This window comes from Hordeum vulgare, chromosome 4H, assembly GCF_904849725.1.
Source record: "Hordeum vulgare subsp. vulgare chromosome 4H, MorexV3_pseudomolecules_assembly, whole genome shotgun sequence".
NCBI lineage: Eukaryota > Viridiplantae > Streptophyta > Magnoliopsida > Poales > Poaceae > Hordeum > Hordeum vulgare.
Window position 1 is genome coordinate 554,901,855 of NC_058521.1, and position 19,272 is coordinate 554,921,126.

Here is a 19,272-nt window from a genome sequence, read left to right on the forward strand (position 1 = left end):
GGCAGCCATGTACTCCGCTTCACATGTAGAATCTGCAACGACGCTTTGCTTGGAACTGCACCAGCTTACCGCACCCCCATTAAGAATAAATACGTATCCGGTTTGCGACTTAGAGTCGTCCGGATCTGTGTCAAAGCTTGCATCGACGTAACCTTTTACGGCGAGCTCTTCGTCACCTCCATACACAAGAAACATCTCCTTAGTCCTTTTCAGGTACTTCAGGATATTCTTGACCGCTATCCATTGATCCACTCCTGGATTACTCTGGAACCTACCTGCCATACTTATGGCCAGGCTAACGTCCGGTCTAGTGCACAACATTGCATACATGATAGAACCTATGGCTGAAGCATAGGGGACGGTGCACATATGCTCTCTATCCTCAAAAGTTGCCCGGCACTGAGTCTTACTCAATCTCGTACCTTGTAAAACTAGCAAGAACCCTTTCTTGGACTGTTCCATTTTGAACCTCTTCAAAACTTTATCAAGGTATGTGCTTTGTGAAAGTCCTATCAGGCGTTTTGATCTATCCCTGTAGATCTTAATGCCTAGAATGTAAGCAGCTTCTCCTAGGTCCTTCATAGAGAAACTTTTATTCAAGTAATCCTTTATGCTCTCCAAAAACTCTACCTTGTTTCCAATCAGCAATATGTCATCCACATATAATATTAGAAACGCCACAGAGCTCCCACTCACTCTCTTGTAAATACAAGATTCTGCAACCACTTGTATAAACCCAAAAGCTTTGATCACCTCATCAAAGCGTTTGTTCCAACTCCGAGATGCTTGCACCAGTCCATAAATGGATCGCTGGAGCTTGCACACCTTGTTAGCATTCTTAGGATCGACAAAACCTTCGGGTTGCATCATATACAATTCTTCCTTAAGGAAACCGTTAAGGAACACCGTTTTGACATCCATCTGCCAGATTTCATAATCAAAAAATGCAGCTATTGCTAACATGATTCTGACGGACTTAAGCATCGCTACGGGTGAGAATGTCTCATCGTAGTCAACTCCTGGAACTTGTGAAAAACCCTTTGCCACAAGTCGAGCTTTATAAACGGTCACATTGCCGTTAACATCCGTCTTCCTCTTAAAGATCCATTTGTTCTGAATAGCCTTGCGGCCCTCAGGCAGTACTTCCAAAGTCCATACTTTGTTCTCATACATGGATCCTATCTCAGACTTCATGGCTTCTAGCCATTTGTTGGAATCTGGGCCCACCATTGCTTCTTCATAATTTGCAGGTTCATTGTTGTCCAACAACATGATTGATAAGACGGGATTACCGGACCACTCTGGAGCAGCACATGGTCTCGTCGATCTGCGTGGTTCGACAGAAACTTGAACCGGAGTTTCATGATCATCATCATTAACTTCCTCCTCAACCGGCGTCGCAACGACAGAGGTTTCCCCTTGCCATGCGCCACCATCCAGAGGGATGAGAGGTTCGACAACCTCGTCAAGTTCTATCTTCCTCCCACTCAATTCTCTCGAGAGAAACTCCTTCTCGAGAAAAGCTCTGTTTTTAGCAACAAACACTTTGCCCTCGGATTTGAGATAGAAGGTGTACCCAACTGTCTCTTTTGGGTAACCTATGAAGATGCACTTTTCCGCTTTGGGTTCCAGCTTTTCAGGCTGAAGCTTTTTGACATAAGCATCACATCCCCAAACTTTAAGAAACGACAACTTTGGCCTTTTGCCATACCACAGTTCATATGGTGTTGTCTCAACGGATTTTGATGGTGCCCTATTTAAAGTGAATGCAGCTGTTTCTAATGCATATCCCCAAAACGACAACGGCAAATCGGTAAGAGACATCATAGATCGCACCATCTCTAATAAAGTACGATTACAACGTCCGGACACAGCATTACGCTGTGGTGTTCCAGGCGGTGTCAACTGTGAAACAATTCCACATTGTCTTAAGTGAGCACCAAATTCGAAACTCAGATATTCAGCCCCACGATCAGACCGTAGGAACTTGATCTTCTTGTTACGATGATTTTCAACTTCACTCTGAAATTGCTTGAAATTTTCAAATGTTTCAGACTTGTGCTTCATTAAGTAGACATAACCATATCTACTCAAATCGTCAGTGAAGGTGAGAAAATAACGATATCCGCTGCGTGCCTCTACGCTCATCGGACCACACACATCGGTATGTATGATTTCCAACAAGTCACTTGCATGCTCCATTGTTCCGGAGAACGGAGTTTTAGTCATCTTGCCCATGAGGCATGGTTCTGATGGGGAACATCGCATGGGAAACAAAAATATTCCTACGCGCACGAAGACCTATTATGGTGATGTCCATCTACGAGAGGGGATGAGTGATCTACGTACCCTTGTAGATCGTACAGCAGAAGCGTTAGAGAACGCGGTTGATGTAGTGGAACGTCCTCACGTCCCTCGATCCGCCCCGCGAACAATCCCGCGATCAGTCCCACGATCTAGTACCGAACGGACGGCACCTCCGCGTTCAGCACACGTACAGCTCGACGATGATCTCGGCCTTCTTGATCCAGCAAGAGAGACGGAGAGGTAGAAGAGTTCTCCGGCAGCGTGACGGCGCTCCGGAGGTTGGTGATGATCTCGTCTCAGCAGGGCTCCGCCCGAGCTCCGCAGAAACGCGATCTAGAGGAAAAAACTATGGAGATATGTGGTTGGGCAGCCGTGAGAAAATCGTCTCAAATCTGCCCTAAAAGCCCCATATATATAGGAGGAGGGAGGGGGACCTTGCCTTGGGGTCCAAGGGACTCCCAAGGGGTCGGCCGAGCCAAGGGGGGGAGGACTCCCCCCCCCAAACCGAGTTGGACTTGGTTTGGTGGGAGGAGTCCCCCTCCCTTCCCACTTCTTCCCTCTTTTTTTTTTCTTTTTCCTTTGATTTATTTCTCTTGGCGCATAGGCCCCCTTGGGGCTGTCCCACCAGCCCACTAAGGGCTGGTGTGCCTCCCCAAAGCCTATGGGCTTCCCCGGGGTGGGTTGCCCCCCCGGTGAACTCCCGGAACCCATTCGTCATTCCCGGTACATTCCCGGTAACTCCGAAAACCTTTCGGTAATCAAATGAGGTCATCCTATATATCAATCTTCGTTTCCGGACCATTCCGGAAACCCTCGTGACGTTCGTGATCTCATCCGGGACTCCGAACAACATTCGGTAACCAACCATATAACTCAAATACGCATAAAACAACGTCGAACCTTAAGTGTGCAGACCCTGCGGGTTCGAGAACTATGTGGACATGACCCGAGAGACTCCCCGGTCAATATCCAATAGCGGGACCTGGATGCCCATATTGGATCCTACATATTCTACGAAGATCTTTATCGTTTGAACCTCAGTGCCAAGGATTCGTATAATCCCGTATGTCATTCCCTTTGTCCTTCGGTATGTTACTTGCCCGAGATTCGATCGTCAGTATCCGTATACCTATTTCAATCTCGTTTACCGACAAGTCTCTTTACTCGTTCCGTAATACAAGATCCCGCAACTTACACTAAGTTACATTGCTTGCAAGGCTTGTGTGTGATGTTGTATTACCGAGTGGGCCCCGAGATACCTCTCCGTCACACGGAGTGACAAATCCCAGTCTTGATCCATACTAAGTCAACTAACACCTTCGGAGATACCTGTAGAGCATCTTTATAGTCACCCAGTTACGTTGCGACGTTTGATACACACAAAGCATTCCTCCAGTGCCAGTGAGTTATATGATCTCATGGTCATAGGAATAAATACTTGACACGCAGAAAACAGTAGCAACAAAATGACACGATCAACATGCTACGTCTATTAGTTTGGGTCTAGTCCATCACGTGATTCTCCCAATGACGTGATCCAGTTATCAAGCAACAACACCTTGTTCATAATCAGAAGACACTGACTATCATCGACCAACTGGCTAGCCAACTAGAGGCATGCAAGGGACGGTGTTTTGTCTATGTATCCACACATGTAAATGAGTCTTCATTCAATACAATTATAGCATGGATAATAAACTATTATCTTGATACATGAATTATAATAATAACTATACTTTTATTATTGCCTCTAGGGTATAATTCCAACAGTCTCCCACTTGCACTAGAGTCAATAATCTAGCCTTCACATCACCATGTGAATTACATTGTAATAAATCTAACACCCATACAGCTCTGGTGTCGATCATGTTTTGGCCGTGGAAGAGGTTTAGTCAGCGGGTCTGCTACATTCAGATCCGTGTGCACCTTGCATATATTTACGTCGTCCTCCTCGACGTAGTCGCGGATGAGGTTGAAGCGTCGTTTGATGTGTCTGGTCTTCTTGTGACACCTTGGTTCCTTTGCCAGGGCAATGGCACCAGTGTTGTCACAGAACAAGGTTATTGGATCCAGTGCACTTGGCACTACTCCAAGATCCGTCATGAACTGCTTCATCCAGACACCCTCCTTAGCCGCCTCCGAGGCAGCCATGTACTCCGCTTCACATGTAGAATCTGCTACGACGCTTTGCTTGGAACTGCACCAGCTTACTGCACCCCCATTAAGAATAAATACGTATCCGGTTTGCGACTTAGAGTCGTCCGGATCTGTGTCATAGCTTGCATCAACGTAACCCTTTACAGCGAGCTCTTCGTCACCTCCATACACGAGAAACATCTCCTTAGTCCTTTTCAGGTACTTCAGGATATTCTTGACCGCTGTCCAGTGATCCACTCCTGGATTACTCTGGAACCTGCCTGCCATAGTTATGGCCAGGCTAACATCCGGTCTAGTGCACAGCATCGCATACATGATAGAACCTGTGGCTGAAGCATAGGGGACGGTGCGCATATGCTCTCTATCTTCATCAGTTGCTGGGCACTGAGTCTTACTCAATCTCGTACCTTGTAACACGGGCAAGAACCCTTTCTTGGACTGTTCCATTTTGAACCTCTTCAAAACTTTATCAAGGTATGAGCTTTGTGAAAGTCCTATCAGGCGTTTTGATCTATCCCTATAGATCTTAATGCCTAGAATGTAAGCAGCTTCTCCTAGGTCCTTCATAGAGAAACTTTTATTCAAGTAACCTTTTATGCTCTCCAAAAGCTCTACGTTGTTTCCAATCAGCAATATGTCATCCACATATAGTATTAGAAACGCCACAGAGCTCCCACTCACTTTCTTGTAAATACATGATTCTCCAACCACTTGTATAAACCCAAATGCTTTGATCACCTCATCAAAATGTTTGTTCCAACTCCAAGATGCTTGCACCAGTCCATAAATGGATCGCTGGAGCTTGCACACCTTGTCAACATTTTTAGGATCGACAAAACCTTCGGGTTGCATCATATACAACTCTCCCTTAAGGAAACCATTAAGGAATGCCGTTTTGACATCCATCTGCCAGATTTCATAATCGAAAAATGTAGCTATTGCTAACATGATTCTGACGGACTTAAGCATCGCTACGGGTGAGAAGGTCTCATCGTAGTCAACTCCTGGAACTTGTGAAAAACCCTTTGCCACAAGTCGAGCTTTATAAACGGTCACATGACCGTCAGCGTCCGTCTTCTTCTTAAAGATCCATTTGTTCTGAATAGCCCTGCGGCTCTCAGGTAGTATCTCCAAAGTCCACACTTTGTTCTCATACATGGATCCTATCTCGGATTTCATGGCTTCTAGCCATTTGTTGGAATCTGGGCCCACCATTGCTTCTTCATAATTTGCAGGTTCATTGTTGTCTAACAACATGATTGACAAGACGGGATTACCGTACCACTCTGGAGCAGCGCGTGATCTCGTCGACCTGCGTGGTTCAACACAAACTTGAACTGGAGTTTCATGATCATCATCATTAACTTCCTCCTCAACCGGCGTCGCAACGACAGAGGTTTCCCCTTGCCCTGCGCCACCATCCAGAGGGATGAGAGGTTCGACAACCTCGTCAAGTTCTATCTTCCTCCCACTCAATTCTCTCGAGAGAAACTCCTTCTCGAGAAAAATTCCGTTTTTAGCAACAAACACTTTGCCCTTGGATTTGAGATAGAAGGTGTACCCAACTGTCTCCTTTGGGTAACCTATGAAGACGCACTTTTCCTCTTTGGGTTCCAGCTTTTCAGGCTGAAGCTTTTTGACATAAGCATCACATCCCCAAACTTTAAGAAACGACAACTTTGGTCTTTTGCCATACCATAGTTCGTATGGTGTCGTCTCAAAGGATTTTGATGGTGCCCTATTTAAAGTGAATGCAGCTGTTTCTAATGCATAACCCCAAAATGATAACGGCAAATCAGTAAGAGACATCATAGATCGCACCATCTCTAACAAAGTACGATTACGACGTTCGGACACACCATTACGCTGTGGTGTTCCAGGCGGTGTTAACTGCGAAACAATTCCACATTGTCTTAAGTGAGTACCAAACTCGAAACTCAGATATTCACCCCCACGATCAGACCGTAGGAACTTGATCTTCTTGTTACGATGATTTTCTACTTCACTCTGAAATTGCTTGAACTTTTCAAATGTTTCAGACTTGTGCTTCATCAAGTAGACATAACCATATCTACTTAAATCGTTAGTGAAGTTGAGAAAATAACGATATCCGCCGCGTGCCTCCACGCTCATCGGACCACACACATCGGTATGTATGATTTCCAACAAGTCACTTGCACGATCCATTGTTCCGGAGAACGGAGTCTTAGTCATCTTGCCCATGAGGCATGGTTCGCACGTGTCAAGTGAATCAAAGTCAAGTGACTCCAAAAGTCCATCAGCATGGAGTTTCTTCATGCGCTTTACACCAATATGACCCAAGCGGCAGTGCCATAAAAATATGGCGCTATCATTGTTTACTCTAACTCTTTTGGTCTCAATGTTATGTATATGGGTATCGCTATCGAGATTCAATATGAACAATCCTCTCACATTCGGTGCATGACCATAAAAGATGTTACTCATAGAAATAGAACAACCATTATTCTCAGACTTAAAAGAGTAACCGTCTCGCAATAAACAAGATCCAGATATAATGTTCATGCTCAACGCAGGCACTAAATAACAATGATTTAAGTTCATCACTAATCCCGATGGTAGTTGAAGTGACACTGTGCCGACGGCGATTGCATCAACCTTGGAACCGTTTCCTACGCGCATCGTCACTTCGTCTTTCGCCAACCTTCGTCTATTTCGCAGTTCCTGCTTCGAGTTGCAAATGTGAGCAACAGAACTGGTATCGAATACCCAGGCACTACTACGAGAGCCGGTTAAGTACACATCAATAACATGTATATCAAATATACCTGATTTTTCTTTGCCCGCCTTCTTATCCGCCAGATACTTGGGGCAATTGCGCTTCCAGTGACCCATACCCTTGCAATAGAAGCACCCTGTTTCAGGCTTAGGTCCAGCCTTGGGTTTCTTCGGCGGATTGGCAACAGGCTTGCCGCTCTTCTTCGAATTGCCCTTCTTGCCTTTGCCGTTTCTCTTGAAACTAGTGGTCTTGCTCACCATCAACACTTGATGCTCTTTACGGAGTTCAGACTCTGCGACTTTCAGCATCGCATACAACTCGCCGGGAGACTTGTTCATCCCTTGCATGTTGTAGTTCAACACAAAGCCTTTATAGCTTGGCGGCAGTGATTGAAGGATTCTGTCAGTGATAGCTTCTTGCGGGAGTTCAATCCCCAGTTCAGCTAGACGGTTTGAGTACCCAGACATTTTGAGCACATGTTCACTGACAGACGAGTTTTCCTCCATCTTGCAAGCATAGAATTTATCGGAGGTCTCATACCTCTCGATCCGGGCGTTCTTCTGAAAGATAAACTTCAACTCCTGGAACATCTCAAATGCTCCATGACGCTCAAAGCGACGTTGAAGTCCCGGTTCTAAGCCATACAAAACTGCACATTGAACTATTGAGTAGTCCTCCTTACGCGCTAACCAAGCGTTCTTAACATCCTGATCAGCCGTAGCGGGTGGTTCATCTCCTAGCGCAGCATTAAGGACATAATCCTTCTTTCCAGCTTGTAAGATTAGCTTAAGATTACGAGCCCAGTCTACAAAGTTGCTTCCATCATCTTTCAACTTAGCTTTCTCTAGGAACGTATTAAAATTCAGGATGACACTTGCGTGAGCCATGATCTACAACACAAATATATTCAAAGTGGACTTAGACTATGTTCAAGATAATTAGAGTTCAACTTAATCAAATTATATGCTAAACTCCCACTCAAAAAGTACATCTCTCTAGTCATTTGAGTGGTTCATGATCCACTTACACTATCCCAAGTCCGATCATCACGTGAGTCGAGAGTAGTTTCAGTGGTAAGCATCCCTATGCTAATCATATCAACTATATGATTCTTGATCGACCTTTCAGTCTCATGTGTTCCGAGGACATGTCTGCACATGCTAGGCTCGTCAAGCTTAACCCGAGTGTTCCGCGTGCGCAACTGTTTTGCACCCGTTGTATGTGAACGTTGAGTCTATCACACCCGATCATCACGTGGTGTCTCGAAACGACGAATTGTAGCAACGGTGCACAGTCGGGGAGAACACAATTTCGTCTTGAAATTTCAGTGAGAGATCACCTCATAATGCTACCGTCGTTCTAAGCAAAATAAGGTGCATAAAAGGATTAACATCACATGCAATTCATAAGTGACATGATATGGCCATCATCACGTGCTTCTTGATCTCCATCACCAAAGCACCGGCACGATCTTCTTGTCACCGGCTCCACACCATGATCATCCATCAACGTGTTGCCATCGGGGTTGTCGTGCGACTTATGCTATTACTACTAAAGCTACATCCTAGCAAAATAGTAAACGCATCTGCAAGCACAAACGTTAGTATAAAGACAACCCTATGGCTCCTGCCGGTTGCCGTACCATCGACGTGCAAGTCGATATTTCTATTACAACATGATCATCTCATACATCCAATATATCACATCACATCATTGGCCATATCACATCACAATCATACCCTGCAAAAACAAGTTAGACGTCCTCTAATGTTGTTGTTGCATGTTTTACGTGGTGACCAAGGGTATCTAGTAGGATCGCATCTTACTTACGCAAACACCACAACGGAGATCTATGAGTTGCTATTTAACCTCATCCAAGGACCTCCTCGGTCAAATCCGATTCAACTAAAGTTGGAGAAACCGTCACTTGCCAGTCATCTTTGAGCAAGGGGGGTACTCGTAACGATGAAACCAGTCTCTCGTAAGCATACGAGTAATGTCGGTCCAAGCCGCTTCAATCCAACAATACCGCGGAATCAAGAAAAGACTAAGGAGGGCAGCAAAACGCACATCACCGCCCACAAAACCTTTTGTGTTCTACTCGAGAAGACATCTACGCATGAACCTAGCTCATGATGCCACTGATGGGGAACGTCGCATGGGAAACACAAATTTTCCTACGCGCACGAAGACCTATCATGGTGATGTCCATCTACGAGAGGGGATGAGTGATCTACGTACCCTTGTAGATCGTACAGCAGAAGCGTTAGAGAACGCGTTTGATGTAGTGGAACGTCCTCACGTCCCTCGATCCGCCCCGCGAACAATCCCGCGATCAGTCCCACGATCTAGTACCGAACGGACGGCACCTCCGCGTTCAGCACACGTACAGCTCGACGATGATCTTGGCCTTCTTGATCCAGCAAGAGAGACGGAGAGGTAGAAGAGTTCTCCGGCAGCGTGACGGCGCTCCGGAGGTTGGTGATGATCTCGTCTCAGCAGGGCTCCGCCCGAGCTCCGCAGAAACGCGATCTAGAGGAAAAAACTATGGAGATATGTGGTCGGGCAGCCGTGAGAAAATCGTCTCAAATCTGCCCTAAAAGCCCCATATATATAGGAGGAGGGAGGGGGACCTTGCCTTGGGTTCCAAGGGACTCCCAAGGGGTCGGCCGAGCCAAGGGGGGGAGGACTCCCCCCCCAAACCGAGTTGGACTTGGTTTGGTGGGAGGAGTCCCCCTCCCTTCCCACTTCTTCCCTCTTTTTTTTTTCTTTTTCCTTTGATTTCTTTCTCTTGGCGCATAGGCCCCCTTGGGGCTGTCCCACCAGCCCACTAAGGGCTGGTGTGCCTCCCCAAAGCCTATGGGCTTCCCCGGGGTGGGTTTCCCCCCCGGTGAACTCCCGGAACCCATTCGTCATTCCCGGTACATTCCCGGTAACTCCGAAAACCTTCCGGTAATCAAATGAGGTCATCCTATATATCAATCTTCATTTCCGGACCATTCCGTAAACCCTCGTGACGTCCGTGATCTCATCCAGGACTCCGAACAACATTCGGTAACCAACCATATAACTCAAATACGCATAAAACAACGTCGAACCATAAGTGTGCCGACCCTGCGGGTTCGAGAACTATGTAGACATGACCCGAGAGACTCCTCGGTCAGTATCCAATAGTGGGACCTGGATGCCCATATTGGATCCTACATATTCTACGAAGATCTTTATCGTTTGAACCTCAGTGCCAAGGATTCGTATAATCCCGTATGTCATTCCCTTTGTCCTTCGGTATGTTACTTGCCCGAGATTCGATCGTCAGTATCCGTATACCTATTTCAATCTCGTTTACCGGCAAGTCTCTTTACTCGTTCCGTAATACAAGATCCCGCAACTTACACTAAGTTACATTGCTTGCAAGGCTTGTGTGTGATGTTGTATTACCGAGTGGGCCCCGAGATACCTCTCCGTCACACGGAGTGACAAATCCCAGACTTGATCCCTACTAACTCAACTAACACCTTCGGAGATACCTGCAGAGCATCTTTATAGTCACCCAGGTACGTTGCGACGTTTGATACACACAAAGCATTCCTCCGGTGCCAGTGAGTTATATGATCTCATGGTCATAGGAATAAACACTTGACACGCAGAAAACAGTAGCAACAAAATGACACGATCAACATGCTACGTCTATTAGTTTGGGTCTAGTCCATCACGTGATTCTCCCAATGACGTGATCCAGTTATCAAGCAACAACACCTTGTTCATAATCAGAAGACACTGACTATCATCGACCAACTGGCTAGCCAACTAGAGGCATGCTAGGGACGGTGTTTTGTCTATGTATCCACACATGTAAATGAGTCTTCATTCAATACAATTATAGCATGGATAATAAACTATTATCTTGATACAAGAATTATAATAATAACTATACTTTTATTATTGCCTCTAGGGCATAATTCCAACAGGTTCACACGTGTCAAGTGAATCAAAGTCAAGTGACTCCAAAAGTCCATCGGCATGGAGTTTCTTCATGCGCTTTACACCAATTTGACCTAAGCGACAGTGCCACAAAAATATGGCGCTATCATTGTTAACTCTAACTCTTTTGGTCTCAATGTTATGTATGTGTGTATCGCTATCAAGATTCAATATGAACAATCCTCTCACATTGGATGCATGACCATAAAAGATGTTACTCATAGAAATAGAACAACCATTATTCTCTGACTTAAAAGAGTAACCGTCTCGCAATAAACAAGATCCAGATATAATGTTCATGCTCAACGCATGCACTAAATAACAATGATTCAAGTTCATAACTAATCCTGATGGTAACTGAAGTGAAACTGTGCCGACGGCGATTGCATCAACCTTGGAACCATTTCCTACGCGCATCGTCACTTCATCTTTCGCCAGCCTTCGTCTATTCCGCAGTTCCTGTTTCGAGTTGCAAATATGAGCAACAGAACCTCTATCGAATACCCAGGAACTACTACGAGAGCCGGTTAAGTACACATCAATAACATGTATATCGAATATACCTGATTTTTCTTTGGCCGACTTCTTATCAGCCAGATACTTGGGGCAATTGCGCTTCCAGTGACCCATACCCTTGCAATAGTAACACTCTGTTTCAGGCTTAGGTCCAGCTTTGGGTTTCTTCATTGGATTGGCAACAGGCTTGCCGCTCTTCTTTGATTTGCCCTTCTTGCCTTTGCTGTTTCTCTTGAAACTAGTGGTCTTATTCACCATCAACACTTGATGTTCTTTACGGAGTTCAGACTCTGCGACTTTCAGCATCGCAAACAACTCGCCGGGTGACTTGTTCATCCATTGCATGTTGCAGTTCAACACAAAGCCTTTATAGCTTGGTGGCAGTGATTGAAGGATTCTATCAGTGATAGCCTCTTGCGGGAGTTCAATCCCGAGCTCAGCTAGACGGTTTGAGTACCCAGACATTTTGAGCACATGTTCACTCACAGACGAGTTCTCCTCCATCTTGCAAGCATAGAATTTATCGGAGGTCTCATACCTCTCGATCCGGGCGTTCTTCTGAAAGATAAACTTCAACTCCTGGAACATCTCAAATGCTCCATGACGCTCAAAGCGACGTTGAAGTCCCGGTTCTAAGCCATACAAGACTGCACATTGAACTACTGAGTAGTCCTCCTTACGTGCTAACCAAGCGTTCTTAACATCCTGATCAGCCGTAGCGGGTGGTTCATCTCGTAGCGCAGCATTAAGGACATAATACTTTTTCCCAGCTTGTAACATTAGCTTAAGATTACGAGCCCAATCTACAAAGTTGCTTCCATCATCTTTCAACTTAGCTTTCTCTAGGAACGTATTAATATTCAGGGTGACTATCGCGTGAGCCATGATCTACAACACAAATATATTCAAAGTGGACTTAGACTATGTTCAAGATAATTAGAGTTTAACTTAATCAAATTACTCGCTAAACTCCCACTCAAAAAGTACATCTCTCTAGTCATTTGAGTGGTTCATGATCCACTTACACGAGCTCAAGTCCGATCATCACGTGAGTTGAGCATAGTTTCACTGGTAAGCATCCCCATGCTAATCATATCATCTATATGATTTATGATCGACCTTTCGGTCTCATGTGTTCCGAGGCCATGTCTGCACATGCTAGGCTCATCAAGCTTAACCCGAGTGTTCCGCGTGTGCAACTGTTTTGCACCCGTTGTATGTGAACGTTGAGTCTATCACACCCGATCATCACGTGGTGTCTCGAAACGACGAATTGTAGCAACAGTGCACAGTCGGGGAGAACACAATTTCGTCTTGAAATTTTAGTGAGAGATCACCTCATAATGCTACCGTCGTTCTAAGCAAAATAAGGTGCATAAAAGGATTAACATCACATGCAATTCATAAGTGACATGATATGGCCATCATCACGTGCTCCTTGATCTCCATCACCAAAGCACCGGCACGATCTTCTTGTCACCGGCGCCACACCATGATCTCCATCAACGTGTCGCCATCGGGGTTGTCGTGCTACTCATGCTATTACTACTAAAGCTACATCCTAGCAAAATAGTAAACGCATCTGCAAGCATAAACATTAGTATAAAGAAAACCCTATGGCTCCTGCCGGTTGCCGTACCATCGACGTGCAAGTCGATATTATCTATTACAACATGATCATCTCATACATCCAATATATCACATCACATCGTTGGCCATATCACATCACAAGCATACCCTGCAAAAACAAGTTAGGCGTCCTCTAATTTTGTTGTTGCATGTTTTACGTGGTGACCATGGGTATCTAGTAGGATCGCATCTTACTTACGCAAACACCACAATGGAGATATATGAGTTGTTATTTAACCTCATCCAAGGACCTCCTCGGTCAAATCCGATTCAACTAAAGTTGGAGAAACTGACACCCGCCAGTCATCTTTGAGCAACGGAGTTACTCGTAGCGATGAAACCAGTCTCTCGTAAGCGTACAAGTAATTTCGGTCCGAGCCTCTTCGATCCAACAATATCGCGGAATCAAGAAAAGACTAAGGAGGGCAGCAAAACGCACATCACCGCCCACAAAAACTTTTGTGTTCTACTCGAGAAGACATCTACGCATGAACCTAGCTCATGATGCCACTGTTGGGGAACGTCGCATGGGAAACAAAAATTTTCCTACACGCACGAAGACCTATCATGGTGATGTCCATCTACGAGAGGGGATGTGTGATCTACGTGTTGGAATTATGCCCTAGAGGCAATAATAAATGTATAGTTATTATTATAATTCCTGTATCAAGATAATAGTTTATTATCCATGCTATAATTGTATTGAATGAAGACTCATTTACATGTGTGGATACATAGACAAAACACCGTCCCTAGCATGCCTCTAGTTGGCTAGCCAGTTGATCGATGATAGTCAGTGTCTTCTGATTATGAACAAGGTGTTGTTTCTTGATAACTAGATCACGTCATTGGGAGAATCACGTGATGGACTAGACCCAAACTAATAGACGTAGCATGTTGATCGTGTCATTTTGTAGCTACTGTTTTCTGCGTGTCAAGTATTTATTCCTATGACCATGAGATCATATAACTCACTGACACCGGAGGAATGCTTTGTGTGTATCAAACATCGCAACGTAACTGGGTGACTATAAAGATGCTCTACAGGTATCTCCGAAGGTGTTAGTTGAGTTAGTATGGATCAAGACTGGGATTTGTCACTCCGTGTGACGGAGAGGTATCTCGGGGCCCACTCGGTAATACAACATCACACACAAGCCTTGCAAGCAATGTAACTTAGTGTAAGTTGCGGGATCTTGTATTACGGAACGAGTAAAGAGACTTGCCGGTAAACGAGATTGAAATAGGTATACGGATACTGACGATCGAATCTCGGGCAAGTAACATACCGAAGGACAAAGGGAATGACATACGGGATTATACGAATCCTTGGCACTGAGGTTCAAACGATAAAGATCTTCGTAGAATATGTAGGATCCAATATGGGCATCCAGGTCCCTCTATTGGATATTGACCGAGGAGTCTCTCGGGTCATGTCTACATAGTTCTCGAACCCGCAGGGTCTGCACACTTAAGGTTCGACGTTGTTTTATGCGTATTTGAGTTATATGGTTGGTTACCGAATGTTGTTCGGAGTCCCGGATGAGATCACGGACGTCACGAGGGTTTCCGGAATGGTCCGGAAACGAAGATTGATATATAGGATGACCTCATTTGATTACCGGAAGGTTTTCGGAGTTACCGGGAATGTACCGGGAATGACGAATGGGTTCCGGGAGTTTACCGGGGGGGGGGGGGGCAACCCACCCCGGGGAAGCCCATAGGCTTTGGGGAGACACACCAGCCCTTAGTGGGCTGGTGGGACAGCCCCAAGGGGGCCTATGCGCCAAGGAAAGGAAATCAAAGGAAAGGAAAAAAAAAGGAGGGAAGAAGTGGGAAGGGAGGGGGACTCCTCCCACCAAACCTAGTCCAACTCGGTTTGGGGGGGGAGTCCTCCCCCCCTTGGCTCGGCCGACCCCTTGAGGGTCCCTTGGACCCCAAGGCAAGGTCCCCCTCCCTCCTCCTATATATATGGGGCTTTTAGGGCAGATTTGAGACGACTTTCTCACGGCTGCCAGACCACATACCTCCATAGTTTTTCCTCTAGATCACGTTTCTGCGGAGCTGGGGCGGAGCCCTGCTGAGACGAGATCATCACCAACCTCCGGAGCGTCGTCACGCTGCCGGAGAACTCTTCTACCTCTCCGTCTTTCTTGCTGGATCAAGAAGGCCGAGATCATCGTCGAGCTATACGTGTGCTGAACGGGGAGGTGCCGTCCGTTCGGTACTAGATCGTGGGACTGATCGCGGGATTGTTCGCGGGGCGGATCGAGGGACGTGAGGACGTTCCACTACATCAACCGCGTTCTCTAACGCTTCTGCTGTACGATCTACAAGGGTACGTAGATCACTCATCCCCTCTCGTAGATGGACATCACCATGATAGGTCTTCGTGCGCGTAGGAAATTTTTTGTTTCCCATGCGACGTTCCCAACAGTGGCATCATGAGCTAGGTTCATGCGTAGATGTCTTCTCGAGTAGAACACAAAAGGTTTTGTGGGCGGTGATGTGCGTTTTGCTGCCCTCCTTAGTCTTTTCTTGATTCCGCGGTATTGTTGGATTGAAGCGGCTTGGACCGACATTACTCGTACGCTTACGAGAGACTGGTTTCATCGTTACGAGTAACCCCCTTTGCTCAAAGATGACTGGCAAGTGACGGTTTCTCCAACTTTAGTTGAATCGGATATGACCGAGGAGGTCCTTGGATGAGGTTAAATAGCAACTCATAGATCTCCGTTGTGGTGTTTGCATAAGTAAGATGCGATTCTACTAGATACCCTTGGTCACCACGTAAAACATGCAACAACAACATTAGAGGACGTCTAACTTGTTTTTGCAGGGTATGATTGTGATGTGATATGGCCAATGATGTGATGTGATATATTGGATGTATGAGATGATCATGTTGTAAGAGAAATATCGACTTGCACGTCGATGGTACGGCAACCGGCAGGAGCCATAGGGTTGTCTTTATACTAACGTTTGTGCTTGTAGATGCGTTTACTATTTTGCTAGGATGTAGCTTTAGTAGTAATAGCATAAGTAGCACGACAACCCCGATGGCAACACGTTGATGGATGATCATGGTGTGGAGCCGGTGACAAGAAGATCGTGCCGGTGCTTTGGTGATGGAGATCAAGAAGCACGTGATGATGGCCATATCATGTCACTTATGAATTGCATGTGATGTTAATCCTTTTATGCACCTTATTTTGCTTAGAACGACGGTAGCATTATGAGGTGATCTCTCACTAAAATTTCAAGACGAAATTGTGTTCTCCCCGACTGTGCACCGTTGCTACAATTCGTCGTTTCGAGACACCACGTGATGATCGGGTGTGATAGACTCAACGTTCACATACAACGGGTGCAAAACAGTTGCGCACGCGGAACACTCGGGTTAAGCTTGACGAGCCTAGCATGTGCAGACATGGCCTCGGAACACATGAGACCGAAAGGTCGATCATGAATCATATAGTTGATATGATTAGCATAGGGATGCTTAACACTGAAACTACTCTCGACTCACGTGATGATCGGACTTGGGATAGTGTAAGTGGATCATGAACCACTCAAATGACTAGAGAGATGTACTTTTTGAGTGGGAGTTTAGCATATAATTTGATTAAGTTGAACTCTAATTATCTTGAACATAGTCTAAGTACACTTTGAATATATTTGTGTTGTAGATCATGGCTCACTCAAGTGTCATCCTGAATTTTAATACGTTCCTAGAGAAAGCTATGTTGAAAGATGATGGAAGCAACTTTGTAGACTGGGCTCGTAATCTTAAGCTAATCTTACAAGCTGGAAAGAAGGATTATGTCCTTAATGCTGCGCTAGGAGATGAACCACCCGCTACGGCTGATCAGGATGTTAAGAACGCTTGGTTAGCGCGTAAGGAGGACTACTCAATAGTTCAATGTGCAGTCTTGTATGGCTTAGAACCGGGACTTCAACGTCGCTTTGAGCGTCATGGAGCATTTGAGATGTTCCAGGAGTTGAAGTTTATCTTTCAGAAGAACGCCCGGATCGAGAGGTATGAGACCTCCGATAAATTCTATGCTTGCAAGATGGAGGAAAACTCGTCTGTCAGTGAACATGTGCTCAAAATGTCTGGGTACTCAAACCGTCTAGCTGAACTGGGGATTGAACTCCCGCAAGAAGCTATCACTGACAGAATCCTTCAATCACTGCCGCCAAGCTATAAAGGCTTTGTGTTGAACTACAACATGCAAGGGATGAACAAGTCTCCCGGCGAGTTGTTTGCGATGCTGAAAGTCGTAGAGTCTGAACTCCGTAAAGAGCATCAAGTGTTGATGGTGAGCAAGACCACTAGTTTCAAGAGAAACGGCAAAGGCAAGAAGGGCAATTCGAAGAAGAGCGGCAAGCCTGTTGCCAATCCGCTGAAGAAACCCAAGGCTGGACCTAATCCTGAAACAGAGTGCTTCTATTGCAAGGGTATGGGTCATTGGAAGCGCAATTGCCCCAAGTATCTGGCAGATAAGAAGGCGGGCAAAGAAAAATCAGGTATATTTGATATACATGTTATTGATGTGTACTTAACCGGCTCTCGTAGTAGTGCCTGGGTATTCGATACCAGTTCTGTTGCTCACATTTGCAACTCGAAGCAGGAACTGCGGAATAGACGAAGGCTGGCGAAAGACGAAGTGACGATGCGCGTAGGAAACGGTTCCAAGGTTGATGCAATCGCCGTTGGCACAGTGTCACTTCAACTACCATCGGGATTAGTGATGAACTTAAATCATTGTTATTTAGTGCCTGCGTTGAGAATGAACATTATAACTGGATCTTGTTTATTGCGAGACGGTTACTCTTTTAAGTCTGAGAATAATGGTTGTTCTATTTCTATGAGTAACATCTTTTATGGTCATGCACCGAATCTGAGAGGATTGTTCATATTGAATCTCGATAGCGATACGCATATACATAACATTGAGACCAAAAGAGTTAGAGTAAACAATGATAGCGCCATATTTTTGTGGCACTGCCGCTTGGGTCATATTGGTGTAAAGCGCATGAAGAAACTCCATGCTGATGGACTTTTGGAGTCACTTGACTTTGATTCACTTGACACGTGCGAACCATGCCTCATGGGCAAGATGACTAAGACTCCGTTCTCCGGAACAATGGAGCATGCAAGTGACTTATTGGAAATCATACATACCGATGTGTGTGGTCCGATGAGCGTGGAGGCACGCGGCGGATATCGTTATTTTCTCACCTTCACTGACGATTTAAGTAGATATGGTTATGTCTACTTGATGAAGCACAAGTCTGAAACATTTGAAAAGTTCAAGCAATTTCATAGTGAAGTGGAAAATCATCGTAACAAGAAGATCAAGTTCCTACGGTCTGATCGTGGGGGTGAATATCTGAGTTTCGAGTTTGGTACTCACTTAAGACAATGTGGAATTGTTTCGCAGTTAACACCGCCTGGAACACCACAGCATAATGGTGTGTCCGAACGTCGTAATCGTACTTTGTTAGAGATGGTGCGATCTATGATGTCTCTTACTGATTTGCCGTTATCATTTTGGGGTTATGCATTAGAAACAGCTGCATTCACTTTAAATAGGGCACCATCAAAATCCGTTGAGACGACACCATACGAACTGTGGTATGGCAAAAGACCAAAGTTGTCGTTTCTTAAAGTTTGGGGATGTGATGCTTATGTCAAAAAGCTTCAGCCTGAAAAGCTGGAACCCAAAGCGGAAAAGTGCGTCTTCATAGGTTACCCAAAAGAGACAGTTGGGTACACCTTCTATCTCAAATCCGAGGGCAAAATGTTTGTTGCTAAGAACGGAACTTTTCTCGAGAAGGAGTTTCTCTCGAGAGAATTGAGTGGGAGGAAGATAGAACTTGACGAGGTTGTCGAACCTCTCATCCCTCTAGATGGTGGC